Below are 13,066 nucleotides of genomic sequence, written 5' to 3'. Positions count from 1 at the left end.
AGTGGCACCTCTGTTCTTTGTCTATGCAGATACCATGTCCTAGGTTCTAGATGCTGGAAGATGGCAGATATGACTCTTGACCCCTGGGTCCCTTGATGATTCATGGAACAGAGGCCATCTACTCACCCTGAACATCTTGTTTGAGGTCTTACATTTTTGAATATCCTTGTTAGAGTTCTGTAGCCTTTATCCTAACCAGGTATCTAGAATGAAATCCAACTAGTTAAAGTATTCAAAACTATAATATTAAGTCAGTTCCCTTAGCAGACTATTGTTTATTTAAAGAAGGTGTTTATGTTTTAATTTTCTTTCTTTTTTTTTTTTTTTTTTGGCCAAACTTTTTATTTAGTATTCTGTAGTTGCTTAACACACACTTAAATAGTCTTATTGGGGGAGGGGGAAAGGGGAGGTGAGGTTCTTGTAGATTCCCAAGGAAATGTCAAGGAAATGTCAAAAAGGCAAAATATGGCCAGCACTATCCATTTGTTTGGGGTTTACTGGGTGAATAGCACTTTCTTTACATAAGCATCTGATCTCAGGTTTTTCATACTGAGAACAAACTGTCTGATATTTTAGTTTGATGACAGTATGATATCTTAAGAGTAGCATATTCTGACCACCCTCTAATAGCTAGCTCGTTTGTATAGGCTGAGGGATTCATCTTTCCATTTTAGATGGCTAGATGTTTATAGAAAATCTTAGAATTGCTTGCCTCATTTACTGGGAAAAAATTAGAAAGTGGCCCTTTAGGGACACTTTTACTTGGAAAATTACAACACTAGTACACAAGTCAAGCCTTAACACATTTAACATTTGCTTATAAGAAAGCAATACCTTAAGATTAAACATGTTTTACTTTTCTCCTCACAAGAACATAAAAATTATGGAAGGGGAACTTAACAGGAAATTTAAAAAAGGTAACACAATTTTGTCTTTTAGTAGTCCTTGGGTAGTTATGACAGAATAGGTTCCACTTTTTGTTTGTTTCTTTGAACAGGGATTTTGGTCCAAAGTTTTGTTTTTAATATCTGCTTCTGCCTCCCCCTCTATCAGATCAGCTTCCTCCATGGCCACCACCCCTTGGTGCTCCAGGCTTGAACTGCTGTAGGAATCACGTGGAGGAGGGTACCCCCTTTTCATAGAAGGGGGAAGCCCTCTTTCTTGTCTCCAGCCCGATCACGACCACTTGAGAAGAGATCACTTTGGCTGCTTGAGTAACTGTCTTAACTTCCACCATATCCATCATGTGAACTGCTGTAATCATCATAGTGACTGCTTCCACCATAAGATGGTGGGGGCCCTCATGTAGGTGGAGCACTATGTGAGTTACCATAACTGTCATATGAATCCCTGTAGGAGCCACCACTTGGATGATCTGAATAGTCACGATCACGACTATAGCCATCTCTATCACTATACCTTCTTGATGGATAGTCATCATGTGTACTGGAATGACCATAATCATGATAAATATAATCTCTTGGTGGTGGTGCATAATCTCTTGTATCACGAGAACTTGGGTAATCTCTGCTTGAATAGCTGTCTTTAGTAGAATATCCATCATCTCTTGGGGACAAATAAACATCTCTATGAGAAGGCAGGGGTTCCCTTCGAGGCGAGCCTCCATAACTATCTCTTCCACGTGATACAGGAGCTCTTCCTCCTATTCCACTGCCTCTGGGAACTGGTCCTGAAGGAGTAGATCTCTTAGGAGGAGGACCCCTACTTCTTGGGGGTGGTCTTCTTTTTACTAGAAGTGGTCCCCTGGAAGAACTCATGTTGAAATTCATGGAATAGCCACCATCATCCATGTGTCCTCCACATGAGGGAGGTCCCCTGGTTCCTCCACTGTCTCCTCTTCCACCTCTAAGGCCTCTTGGAGGGCCTCTGCTTCTTGGAGGTGGAGGTGGTCCATGCCTACCACTTTCAAATGATGGTTTAGTAGCTTGTTCTACCTTGAAGGCTTTTCTATCTGAGGACTTTCCATTCATGTCTCTGGCTGCATCCTTAGCATCTGCTGGACTTACAAAGGTGACAAAAACAAATCCTCTTGATTTGTTGGCCTCACGATCTTTCATCAAAGGTACTTCCAAAACTATTCGTCCATATTTGCCAAATACTGCTTAAAGGGCTTTCTCATTTGTTTCTGTATTGAGGCCACCAATGAAAAGCTTTCCTGGGTGGTCAGCTTCAACCATTTTATCCGACTCTGATGAGAGTCGGAGGGGTGACGACAGTTTCAAGCTCCTAGAGCTCCCCAGCAGGGGTTTCCTGGCTGCTCAGCACAAGGGAGGGCCAATGGCTCCCAAGATGGAAGAGAACTAGCTGGAACTACTGCGCAACGAGCTTAATTTTTTTGCATCCTCTGCAATGATTAGCACAGGGTCTTGTGCATAATAAATTCATTACAATTCTTTACTGAATAAATACACTTCATGAAATTATAGTTCATAATATTCAGAGTTTAAAGTCCTAGTTTCCGTGCACTTTTTCCTCTTCATATCTGACCTTTGTGGTTCCCCTTCTTCAACAACAGGCTATTTAGAGGCTAGAATTAATAATTTTTTATGATTCATTTTCTGTAAAGATAAGGTTGTGCTCAGCAGCAGGATGTGCCAGGATCTGACATGATAAATTCTTTAAAATCAAGAAAACTTTGAGGAAGCTAGGAATTCCTTCCTCTAGATGAACTGCTTATATTATGGGTAATAATGACTATGGTTTTCTGGATCAATTAAGCAGGTAGTAAAAATCCTTACAAAAGTTGCCATGAATTTAAAAATAATCACTCATAATTTAGAGTTTATCATCCTCAAGCATTATTTCATAAGATAGGCTTAGATCATTATGAGGAATATGCTGTTTCTTACATTAAAAACTAGATACAAAGGGATGGTAGTTTATGAATGCTATATAGTTGATAAAATATTAAAATTTCAAACTGCACCAGGAGCCAAAAAGGAAGTATCTGAAAGAAGCATGCCCTTTTTCTATCCATTTCTATGATGTCAGTTCTGGTGGGTTATAAATTGGTGTGAAACCATTACCATTTTAATAACTATATTATGTGCCTGTATGTGCTTAGGATATAATTAACAGGTGATCTTGGGGAAATGGTGGTTAACTAGTTTGTTAAATATTTTATTTATTTATTTTCAGAGAGAGGAGAAGGGAGTGAAAAAGAGAAGGAGAGAAATATCAATGTCTGGTTGCCTCTCATGTGCCTCCAGCTGGGGACATGGCCCGCAACCCAGGCATGTGCCCTGACTGGGAATTGAACTGGTGACTCTTTGTTTTGCAGGCCACCATTCAGTCCACTGAACTTCACCAGCTAAGGCAGTTAACTGATTTTTAAACTTCTAATCACATAGGCTGTAGATAATCCAATAGTGGGAAACTAGTTGGTTTCTATTTTCCATAAGCAGATGTTAGCCTCTTGGCTGCTGGTCTTAGAAAAATTTACTTTAGGATCCATTTGAGTATCAGTTCAACTTGGATACATTTATTATTGTTGTTCATCTACAGTTGTCTCCATTTCCCCACCACCACTTTCTCCCACCCCACCCACCCCTACCTCCCACCCTCAATCCTTACCTGCTTTGGCTTTGTCTATGTGTCCTTTATACATGTTCCTTGATGACTCTTTCCCTTCTTTCCCCTGTTATCTCTCTTTCTCCTCCCCTCTGGTTACTGTTTGTTTGTTCTTTATTTCAATGTTTCTGGTTATATTTTGCATGCTTGTTTGTTTTGTTGATTAGGTTCCAATGATACCTTGGACAAGGGTTTGAACTTCAAAATATATCAAGAACTCATATGACTCCACTCCAGGAAGGCAAACAATCCAATTTAAAAATGGGCAAAGGACCTGAACAGACACTTCTCCAAGGAGGACATAGAGAGGGCTCATCGGCATATGAAGGGATACTCAGCATCACTAGCCATCAGAAAGATGCAAATTAAAACCAGAATGAAATACCACTTCACACCAGTCAGAATGGCCATGATAAACCAATCAACAAACAACAAGTGCTAGAGAGATTGTGGAGAAAAGGGAACCCTAGTACATTTTTGATAGGAATGCAGACTGGTGCAGCCACTGTGGAAAACAGTAGGGAATTTCCTCAGAAAACTAAAAATGTATACTTTCTAATATGGGTCCTTACTTAGTAGTTTTGAAACTTATCTTTCTAAAACATTAAAATGGAGAAAATAATAGTAACTACATACTTCCTAGCATTAAATGAAATAATATCTGTCAACTTTATAACAGTGTCTGGAATTTAGTAAGTACCCAAAAGAGTTAACACTTTTTACTTATTCAGAACTGTGGTTTTTAAAGTTTGGTCTGTAGACCAGCATCAACATAATTGGGGAATTTGTTAGAAAGGCAACTTCTTGTGACTCACTCTAGACACCTACTAAATCAGAAACTTTGAGTTCAAACCCTTCCAAGTAATTCTGATGCATCTATGGTTTAAGAACCACTTCTCATCCAAATGGTTTAACATTTCTGGATTTCCGTTTTTCAATCTGGAATGCATTTTTGTGATCAACAATGATGCCAAAAACTGATCCCATTCTTTTGAAAAGAGCATCCTAATTTTTCGCCATGGAAACTACTCTTCCCCATCCTGTTTATCTGGTAGGATGGAACTGATTTCACCCCTTGCTTTAGGATGGAATGGTGTTGTAACACTAAGCCACTCAGTGAATCCCATCCTGTAGGCCATAAGGATTACTTCAGCTATGGATATGTGATCTGACTCAGGTCCATGAAGTTCATGTCTAGGATTTCCACTGGAGTTGTTAGAAAACAGAAGTTCTCCACTATTTTAAGCTGCTACTAGGATAATGTAAACCTTCAGTTATTACAAAAACATAAGCTCTTATCAGATGGTGCCAAAAGAGAGAATTTTACAGGCAAAAGATAGAAACTAATTCTTGATGATATTGATTAAATCCTTAGATACAGCCATGTCTGAAGATCTTCCCCTGGACTTTTCAGACAAAAAAACCCACAAAACACCTTTTCCCACCCATATCCACTACTTGAACATGTTTTCTTATTAATATAATCAGTTTTGTATGATCTAAAATGAATCCTGACTAACAAACTATTTCATGAGATCTTTGTAAGGAGTAAAATAAATCAATGTGTATGCAATTTACTGTAAGTTATACAACTGTATATACCTGGGCCATCTGAGATGCAGACAGTGAAGGAAAGTTGGGAGAGCATTCCAAATGTGGTACAGTTCTGACCCTTGTGAAGGGGAGAGGGAAGGAAGGAAGGTTGTGTGGAAGAGTCTCAGACTTCCCCACAATTCTAAGGAAGTCCTTGAGTCAAAGTCACCCACAGGAGGAGGCCACCATCTCCTAGGAATGGACCCACCTCAGTATCCAGCCATGCTCAATTATTGGTTAGGAGCAGCCCACAAAGAGCAAGGTCTCCATGAGAAAGAGTGATAGATTTCAGAGCACAGCAGTTGAGGCCTAGATTAATCATGCTCCTCACACACAGAGATCTGAGACACATTTTTATGATCATGTTAAATGCCTAAGGCAGTGTCTAGAATTAGCCGAGCTTCAGTAAAAGTTTATGACTTTCTCACCTAACCTATTCTTCGGAAAGAAAAGCAAACATCCCCCCAAACTCTGCACACTGATTCTTTGTTCTAATTATGAGTGCATCCTGGGTCTCCTTTAGTAGTCACATTTTCTAAATATCGCAGACTAATAAAGCAAAACAAACTCTATTGTCTCAGCAGGGAGCAAGCTATTCAGCTAATCATTTATTGCAAATGCCACTCAGGTGCTACCTTTAATGCATAACTGCCAGGCATACATACTGATTTTGTCAATATTATACTTGGACTAAAATTAACATAGGTTAGCTGAGAGCATAGGCTACTCCCTCTCTCTCTGATTCTAATGGAGAGTAATTTTCACATACCATAACCCCAATTTACCTTCCCATGACTTTGAAGTTAATAGTTGTGCATCAAATTGAATGACTTTTAGAGCTAAAAAATACAGTTACAAATTCTTGGAAATTTACATGCAGCAAGATCCATTCAGGCTATTTTCTTTTTTTTTTTTTTTTTCTCACCCGCTGCCCCCTCTCTCCTCTCTTTCTCTCCTATGCCACTTTTTTTTTTTTTTTCAAAAGAGGCAGAATTGCAGAAAGAGGCCTCAGAGATCCCTTGGTCCCATCCACAGATGAGAAAGAAAACTACATCTTAAAAGGACCAGGGGCTTGCTTGAGGACAGGAAGGATTGTCAAGGGCCCAGAGAATTTTTTTGAAAGGGATCTTGAAAAGTACCCCAGTGCCCCAGAACCTACTCACATCTGAAGCTCTGCTCCTGCCCACCTACCACAGCTGACTGAATCATGTGGCTAAAGTTTACTTTTTACCAGTTTGATAATTAAGGTGTATGCTTGATGTTCACTCCCTAGTGACCACCACACAAATCAATAAACAGAACAGTGTTTCTCCCTGTTCCATTCAATGCCCCACCCCTCGAGGTAAGTACTACCTTGATTTTTAGCATCATTGATCAAGATGATTTTTTCAGAACTTCGTATAAATGAAGCCACATATATGTAAAAAAAGGATAATAAAATTGTCATTTCTTTTTTGGTTATCTTCATGATATCTAAACTAAATACTCTTGATTGTGGAGACAATTCTTGCTTTTCCAAAGACAGAGAAAGCTCACTCAATGCCCTCTTCTCCAGATTAGCTTTGCAAGTACCCTAGCAGTTTTTTTTCTATAGCTGTGTCTTTGTCTCTGATTCTTTTAATCTTACTTTTTATTTTTCATTTATTTTTATAATAGTGTGTTTTTTCATCTGTGATCTTTTTCATTTATTTTTTAAATAGTGTATTTTTAATTGTATTTTTCCATTACCATTTATCCCCCTTATACCCTGTTCCCCACCCCCACCCCCGCCATCACCATATTGCTGTCTGGGTACATGAGTTCTTTTTCTTTTTCACTCCATCCCTCAACCCTCCATAGAGCTGCCAGCCTTCTCTCTATGAGTCTTTCTCTATTTAGCTTATTAGTTCAGTTTGTTCATTAGATTCCATATATGAGTGAAATCATATAGTATTTGATTTCTCTTTCTCTGGCTAGCTTATTTCATTTAGCACAGTGTTCTCCAGGTAGTGTCACAAAAGGTCAGATTTTCTTCTTTTTTACAGCTAAGTAGTATTCCATTGTGTAAATGTCCCATAGTTGTTTTATCCACTCATCTGCTGATGGGCTCATGGGGTGATTCCATATCTTGGTGATTATGAATAATGCTGCTTATATACTTTCAAATTAGTGTTTGGGGTTTCTTTGAATAAATTCCCAGAAGTGAAATCACTGGATCATAAGATCGTTCCTTTTTTTTAGGTAACTCCATATTGATTTCCACAGTAGTTGCACTACTCTGCAATCCAACCAACAGCGCAAGAGGGTTCCCCTTCCTTTGCATCCTCATCAGCACTTGTTTGTTGATTTATTGATGATAGCCATTTGGACAGGTGTGAGATGACATCTCATTGTGGTTTAATTTGCATTTCTCTGATTATTAGTGATGTGGAATATTTTTTCATATGTCTATTGGCATCTGTTATGTTTTCTTTGGAGAAGTGTCTTATTCAGGTCCTGTGCCCATTTTTTAATTGGATTGTTTGTTTTTTTGATGTTGAGTTTTATAAGTTCTTTCTTTTTAAGATTTTATTTATTTATTTTTAGAGAGAGGGGGAGGGAGGAAGAGGAGAGATACATCAAGGAGTGGTTGCCTCTTGTGAGCCCCCTGCTGGGGACCTGGCCTACAACCTAGGCATGTGCCCCAACTGGGAATCAAACTGGTGACCCTTTGTTTCACAGGCTGGCACTCAGTCCACTAAACCACACCAGCCAGGGCTATAAGTTCTTTATATATTTTGACTATTAACCCCTTATCAGATGTATCAGTGAATATGTTCTCCCACTCATTGGGTTGTTTTTTTATTTTGTTGATTGTTTTCTTTGCTGTGCAAAAACTTCTAGTTTGGTGTAGTGCCATGTTTATTTTTTATTTTGTTTCCCATGCCTGAAGAGTTATAGCAGAAAAAAATATTGCTATGAACAATGTCTAAGATTTTATGGCCTATATTTTATTCTAGGATTTTTATGGTTTGAGGTCTAACATTTAAATTTTTAATTCATTTTGAATTTATTCTTGTGTGTGGCGTAAAAAGGTGGTCTAGTTTTATTTTTCTGCACATAATCTGTCCAATTTTCCCAACACCATTTATTGAATAAACTGTCATTAATTCATTGTATATGCTTGCTTCCTCTGCCAAATATTAATTGACTACAAAGGCATAGGTTCATTTCTGAGCTTTTTGTTCTGTTCCATTGATCATTGTATCTTTTTAATGCCAGTACCATGATATTTTGATTACTATCGCCTTATAGTATAATTTGATATTAGGTAGCATGATTTCTCCACCTTTGTTTTTCTTTCTCAAATTCAAAGTTGCTACTCTGGATCTTTTGTGGTTCCATATAAATTGTTGAAGTATTTGTTCTAATTCTATGAAATATGTTATTGATATCTTGATAGGAATTGCATTGAATCTGTCAATTGCTTTGGGCAATATGAACAGCTTAATGATGTTAATTCTTCCTGTCCATGAACATGGTATATGCTTTCACTTACTTGTATCTTCTGTAGTTTCTTTCTTCTTATAATTGTCTGAGTGCAGGCCTTTTACATCCTTGGTTAAATTTATACCTAGGTATTTTATTCTTTTTGAAGTAGTTGCAAATGGGATTGTTATCTTAATTTGCCTCTCTGATAATTCATTATTGGCACTGATTTCTGGATATTAATTTGTATCCTGCTCTTTTGATTAATTCATTTATCAGTGCTAGTAGTTTCTTGGTGGAATCTTTAGGGATCTCTATGCACAATACCATGTCATCTACAAATAATGACAGTTTTACTCCATCCTTTCCAATCTGGATGCCTTTTATTTCTTCTTCTTCTCCAATTGCTGTGGTTGGACTTCCAGTACTATGTTGAATAAGAGGTGAAAGTGGACATCCCTGTCTTGTTCCCAGTCTTGAAGGGAATCCTTATGGTTTTTTCCCATTGAAAATGATGTTAGTAGTGGATTGTGCCCTTTATTATGTTTAGATATGTTTCTTCCATTTCCACTTTGCTGAGAGTTTTTATCATAAATGGGTGCTGGGTTTTATCAAATGATTTTTCTGCATCTGTGTTATGATCACGTGGTTTTTCTCCTTCATTTTGTTTATGTAGTATATTACATTTATTGATTTATAAATTTTGTACCAACTTTGTATTCCAGGATATAATCCCACTTGATCATGGTGTGTGATCTTTTTGATGTATTGCTGTATTCAGTTTGCTAATATTTTGTTGAGAATTTTTCATATAAGTTCATTAGGAGTATTGGCCTATAATTTTCTTTTTCTGTACTATGTTTATCTGGTTTTAGAATTAGGATAATGATGGCCTCATAAAATGAGCTTGGGTGCCTTCCCTCCTCTTGAAAATTATGAATTAGTTTGAGTAGAGGTGTTAGTTCTTCTCAGAATGTTTAGTAAAATTCACCTGTGAAGCCATCTGGTGCAGGGCTTTTTTTCATGGGAGTTTTTTTTTTTTATTACAGCTTCAATTTCACTAGGTGTAACCTATCTAGATTCTCTGATCTTCCTGATTTACTTTTAGGGGATTGTATGTTTCTAGGAGTTTATCCATTTGGTCCAAGTTGTCTAATTTGTTGGCATATAGTTGTTTGTAATATTGTCTTACAATCCTTTGTATTTCTTTGGTGTCAGTTGTTATTTCTCTTGTTTTATTTCTGATTTTATTTATTTGGGTTGTATCACTTTTTTTCTTGATGAGTCTCATTAAAGGTGTTTCAATCTTCTTTATCTTTTCATAGAACCAGGTCTTGAATTAATTGATCATATATATATCATATATATATATAGATCATACATATATATATAGAGAGAGAGTCTATATAGACTCTCTTTCATTTATTTCTGTTCCAATCTTTATTATTGATTTCCTTCTACTCACTTTAGGTTCTGTTTGTTGTTCTTTTTCAAGTTCCCTCAAGTGTAAAGTTAGGTCATTTATTTGAACTTTTTCTTGTATCTTCAGATAGGCCTGTAATGCTATGGATTTCCCTCTCAGTACTAATTTCACTGTATCCCACAGATTTTGGGTTATTGTGTTCTTATGTTTATTTTTTTCAAGATATCTTGTGATATCTTTCTTAATCTCACTGTTAACCCATTCACTGTTTAATAGCATGTTATGTAGCTTCCATGTCTGTGTATTTTTCACTTTTGTTTTTGTGATTTATTTCTAGCTTCATAAAATTATGATCAGAGAGGATGCTTGATATGATTTCAATCTTCTTAAATTTATTAAGGCCTGTTTTGTGTCCTAACATTTGGTTGATCCTAGAAAATGTTCCATGTGTACTGGAAAAGAAGGTACATTCAGCTGCTTTATAGTAAAATGATCCAAAGATATCAGTCAAATACATTTTGTCTAGTATGTCATGTAAGGCCACTGTCTTCTTGTTGATTCTGTCTTGTTAAGTCCATCCATTGAAATCAATGGGGTGTTAAAATCATCTACTATGACTGTATTTCTGTCCATCTCTCTCTTCATGTCCATCAAGATTTGCCTTATATTTAGGTGCTCCTATGTTGGGTGCAAAAATATTTATTAGGGTTATATTGTCTTGTAAGATTGTTCCCTTTATCATTATGTAGTGTCCCTTTGGTCTCTTAGTATAGCTTTTAAAGCTCTATTTTGTTGGATGTAAGTATTGTACCCCAACTTTTTATACCTTTTCATTTACATGAAATATCTGTTTCCATCCCTTTACTTCAAGTCTGCATGTGTCTTTAATTCTAAGGTGTGATTCTTGAAGACAGAATATATATGGGTCTTGTTTTCTGATCAATTCAGCTACCCTGTGTCTTTCGATTGGAGCATTTAAGTCACTTGCACTTAAAGTGATTACTGATAGATATGTATTTATGCCATTTTATTTTTAAGCATTTTCCTCTGTTGTCCCTTCTTCCTCCTCCTCCTCCTTTTTTTCTTCTTCTCCTCCTCTACCTCCTTTTTCTTCTCCCCCTCATTCTTCCCCTCCTCCTCCTTCTCCTTACTCTTCTTAAAGCAAGCCCTTTAATATTTGTTGCAATATTGGTTTGGTGGTAACAAACTCCTTTAGCTTTTTCTTGTATGAGGAGCTCTTTATTTTTCTTTCAATTTTAAATGATAACCTTGCTGGGTAAGGTAGCCTTGGTTGTAGGCCCTGCTTTTCATCACCTCAAATATTTCATGCCAATCCCTCTGGCCTGAAATGTTTCTGTTGAGAAATCAGATGGAAATATTATTGAAGTTCTCTTGTAGGTAGCTAACTGCTTTTCTCTTGCAGCTTTTAATATTCTCTCCTTGTCTTTTAGCTTTACTTTTTTAATTATGATTTTTTTTTTGGTGTGGGCCTCTTTGGGTCTATCTTGTTTGGGACTCTCTGTACTTCCTGGATTTGTGTCTTTTTCTTCATCAGGTTAGGGAAATTTGAAGTCATTATCACTTCAAATAGGTTCTCAAACCATTGCTCACTCTCTTCTCCTGATATCCCATTGATATGCATGTTGTTATGTTTCATGTTATCCCAAAGGACCCTTAAATTATCCTTATTTTTAAAAATTCTTTTTTCTCTTTGCTGCTCTGATTAGGTTTTTTTTTAACTTGTCTTCCAAATTGTTGATTTGATACTCAGCTTCATCTAACCTACTGTTTATTCTTCCATTATATTATTTATTTCAGATATTACAATCTTTATTTGACTGGTCCTTTTTATGGTTTATATGTGTTTTTTTTCATGCTGTTGATCAATTTTATAATCATTACTTGAACTCTATACCTGATAAATTGCTTGCCTCCATTTCATTTAGCTCTTCTTCTAGATAATTCTTTTATTCTTTCATTTGGGGTCCTTTCCTTTGTCTTCCCATTTTGGCTGCCTCTTCATATGTGTTTCTATATATTAGGTAGATCTACAAGGGCTCTGGTGCAGACCTGTGTCTGATGCTGCCTGTGACTGGCCCTGGGTAACCTGTTTGGAGTTATCAGCAATCTACAGCTTTGGCTCCCTCTGCTGGACCTGTTTTTGTGCAGAAAGAACCATATTGTGCACCAAGGCTGGCTTTTACCAGCACTGAGCCCAGGGGGTTGGGGGGTAGCTAAAGTCTCAAAATTTCCAGGTATCCAACTTTGCTTGTAAGCTTTCTGTTAGGCTTTATCAATGAGAGAGCCTCCAGCTGTTATCCTCAGCAGCCCAGCTTAAGCTCCACAAGGTGGGGCAAGAGGGATTCCTGTGGATGGGACTATTGCTTTACCCTATGCTGATGCCACATGGAAGGGAGTGCTTTGCCTGAGAAAAATGGCTTCTGCAGTATGGGGAATGATTCAGCATAGGAATCCTGGTGGCTGATCTTTCAGGTTTCTCCCTAAAGCCAGTAATCCCAGATTCTCCTCACACATCTCTAGTTCACTCTGCTCTCCCTCTGCCACATCCCAGAATAAGTGGATGCAAATGAAATTTTGTGCATTGGCCCTTGAGAGGTTGTGAGCATCTCTAGTCATGTCCTCCTGGTGGACAGAAACCTTGCTGCCTTTCACAGCCAGATGTTATTTGGATTTCCTTCCTGATTCTGGTGCTCTAGGGCGGGAAGCCCAGCTTGGAGTTTAGACACTGCACATTTCAGGTGGAACTGAAATGGAATATTTCAATGGCCATTCTGGCCACTGGAATATTCCTCTGGAACTTCAGCTGCCCACTGTGGGTGCCCAGCCAGCCCTCTCATGGCTTCACATTTCCTATTAGTCTTAATGTGGTGATATGGCTTCTTCTGTAAGTCCTTGGTTATAAAGCTTCTCTTCAGTTAATCTTCAGTTGATTATTCAGAATTATTTTTCTATAATTTAGTTGTAATCATTTTGGTCCTGGGAAGCAGTTAG

General features: G+C 37.5%; 1 pseudogene; it reads right to left on the bottom strand.

Moving 5' to 3' along the window:
• Positions 1 to 326: 326 nt before the first annotated feature.
• LOC114496736 lies at positions 327 to 2,331 on the bottom strand (annotated as a pseudogene).
• Between the last annotated feature and the right edge of the window lie 10,735 nt (positions 2,332 to 13,066).

The sequence above is a fragment of the Phyllostomus discolor genome, chromosome 3, assembly GCF_004126475.2.
Source record: "Phyllostomus discolor isolate MPI-MPIP mPhyDis1 chromosome 3, mPhyDis1.pri.v3, whole genome shotgun sequence".
Lineage (NCBI taxonomy): Eukaryota > Metazoa > Chordata > Mammalia > Chiroptera > Phyllostomidae > Phyllostomus > Phyllostomus discolor.
Note: the sequence above shows the minus strand (reverse complement) of the source record. Positions and strands in the feature narration are given on the sequence as shown.